The following is a 3,001-nucleotide window of genomic DNA, read 5'->3' on the forward strand; positions in this document are numbered from 1 at the left end:
TCCGGGAACAAACGCATGTCCCATACCCATCCTTCAACATAACTGCCTCTTGTTATAGTGCCACGCACTGCAACAATTACCATGTGTACACTAGAGATAGATAGGGATTCGACACGCTGCAACCGCTTAGGCCTTGTTCGGTTTGGCAGGTTTGAAGAGGTTTGAAAGGGATTGAAGGGGATTAAATCCCTTGCAAGTCAAAATCCTTCTCAAACCTCTTCAATCCCCTTCAATCCCTCTGGCAAGAGGATTAACCGAACATGGCATTAAGGCCTCGTTTGTTTCAGGTGGATCGGAAGGGTTTTCAGGGGATTAACCCCGCGAGGCCCAGAATCCTCGCAAATACCCGTTGGCCCATTTGGTGCGTGGTTTCGACGGCCCAACCCTCTCGATTCCCCTTCGATCCACTCGCTTCCACGCGCTTCAAAATCCTCAAAGCCCCCTCAGGGCCTGTTCGGTTGACAGGGAAAATAGAGGGGTTTGACAGGGATTGGCAGGGATTACATCCTCTACAAGTCAAAACCTCCTCCAATCCACCCCAATCCCCCTGTGAGGAGGTGTAACCGAACAAAGCCTCAAGGATTTGGTCGCCCGACACGAGACGCCGCCGCCCGACTCGACACGCCGCCGCGACTCCTCCCAAGACCCCGTCGCCGACTCCTCCGCAAGACGCCGCGCCGCCCGACGCCTCAACGCCTCGACGCCGGCGATCTCCTCCGTCATACTAGACTTCTCCCCGGTGGTTAGTCATCGCAGCCCCTCCCCTCCCCCCTCCTCTCCATGGCTGCCACATCTCGCACGCCCTCCGTTCGCCTCTTTCTCACTAGTGAACACGCCAAGAACGGCGGTGACATGCTCAATTTCATGCTCCTCTTGAGTTTGAGTGTGAGTTTCAGTGACGGGCATCGGGGCCGGAGCCGGAAGTGAGGCCTCCGGGAAGTCGTCGGGGTAGGGGGCGGGCGGGGGGGCTGAAGCGCGGGCCTCCAGGTAGGAGGCGGAGGGCGTCAGATCTCGCGGGTAGACTGCGCTGGCACTGGAGCTGGCGGCGGCCAACCTCCTCTGCAATTTCTGCAAGATCGAAGCATGGAATTGGGTTAGGATTCAATTTGTCTGTCAGTCTGTGATTTGGAAATTGCTACAACTGAAGGAGCAGAGAAAAAGACGGAGGGACCTGGTCCTTGGGATATAGGATTGTAGGTGCGAGAATGCGACAGCCTATCTTTAGCGCACCATCTGCCATAATTTTAGTGGCCAGTGTTGAATCTGCAGCTATGAGCATATTAACAGAAACAGGCAAAGCCAAATGTTTAGCTGGAAGATGTTCCAGCTGCAGCCAAACATGCCTGCTAAAAATAGCTCCCACTTCTTTGATCAAGATGTAATTTAGGTGCAGGACTGGATCAGTGGGTGTTATTTTCCAGTTCACTTGAACTAGAAAATATGTATCTATCTCGAAAGTGTAGATGCTCTGCTCAGTGTATCAGCAGATGCACTGAAGCACTGAACTGTGATGATCAGAGTAATACACTAGTTTTAGTTTCGAAGATTGTTGTTTGTTTGATGATCGATCATATGTAAGCAACCAGATATCGACCGTTGCAGTTCAATTAGCAACGTTGACTCCCACCATTGTTCAGCCATACCATGGATATCTATCTAAACTTGGAGTACACTGACGTCCCTGGCCCTAGCCCCTCTTTTGAGGATAAATTGGCAGATTGTAAACCACCTTTTTCATTGTTGATTGTAATGGCAGTGTGCTGTCACCATGGAGAAAACATACCTATCACTTCCACAGTGTTAGTTTTGATCTGGATATGTTCCCCCTCTGGCATAATCCCACAAGTTAGTACTGGCCCATGTCATTTCACCTAGTCACAGTGATGATAGGTTCAGACCAGAATAGTTGTTAGTTTCGGAGTCAATTAGCCCGTGGAGTACAAGTCAATGATGTATAGCAGATTCAACTGGAGGTCTATGACATTACTATTATGTTACACGTGGTGAGTGCCATGACCAAATATGACATGGCACTGTCAAAAAATGCTTACTAATAGCTTTTGATTTCTGTTTACTACTGTCTGATGTCGATATGTTCTTATTTTGACAGCCAACAGCCTGGGTTCTTGTTGGGATGGCGGGTTGCCTCCATCTTGGGATCCAATCGTCAGTTTTATGTTGTAGGCTGACTCAACTTGTACGTCTCCCATCTAGGTTGGGCGGTGATCCTTTCTGAACGGGGCCTTTTCATTGTTTCATTAGCCTGCCAATTCTACATAAATATCCTTTGTCCTGACAAAAGGTTGTTCCTGAAAAAAGATTTACAATTCCTGCCATAGTATCCATTTTGTTCAGCTATTTGCTGTAATCTTTTTTTCTAAAGGCACTCTAATGTTCATATCTTTTGTTTCATCGGGTTCTCATGCACCAAAAGAAGCAACAAAAGATGGATACATTTCTCTCAAGCACTCTGGATGAATGAATTTCTCTCAGGTTGTCGATGCTAGATGACCATGACACCAAAAGAACATTTGTATGCATTATCTTCGTTGCAAAATGATATTGTGGCTGTGATGAACTGTTTGCTACGAAAGATTATGTTGTTATGATAAATTATGAATGCTGGGATTTGGGTTTCAAAGACATTTTGTTATGATAAATTATGTAGTTGTTGTGATGAGATATTGATTTCATCTTGTGAAAGCAGCAACACGGCCTATGAGCTTGGTGATAAACATGATGCTTCAAATTATGTTGTTATGATAAAGAGGTGGTGCTGCTGCTTGAAGTCATTTTTATCAATTCTGCAGCAAGGATATAAAGGGAGTTAGTTACATCATAAAGATTGGATTTTTAAATGTTCTACACCATGTTATGTCAACATGACAAACCCTTCCTACCAAATAGAGATTTTAAACAAAGAGGATTGTGAAAGGAAGGGTTTTGAGGATTCAAGGGGTTTCGAGGGGATTGGGTGGAAGAGGGGGATTCACCAAATCCC

At 46.6% G+C, this 3,001-nt stretch overlaps 1 long non-coding RNA gene across 1 annotated transcript; it reads left to right on the forward strand.

Moving 5' to 3' along the window:
- The first annotated feature begins 333 nt into the window (after positions 1–333).
- LOC123085889 (uncharacterized) lies at positions 334–2,660 on the forward strand. Its single transcript, XR_006440104.1, has 2 exons — positions 334–742; positions 2,111–2,660. It is a non-coding gene; the product is annotated as an uncharacterized lncRNA (long non-coding RNA).
- The last annotated feature ends 341 nt before the right edge of the window (positions 2,661–3,001 follow it).

The sequence above is a fragment of the Triticum aestivum genome, chromosome 4A (assembly GCF_018294505.1).
Source record: "Triticum aestivum cultivar Chinese Spring chromosome 4A, IWGSC CS RefSeq v2.1, whole genome shotgun sequence".
Taxonomy (NCBI): domain Eukaryota; kingdom Viridiplantae; phylum Streptophyta; class Magnoliopsida; order Poales; family Poaceae; genus Triticum; species Triticum aestivum.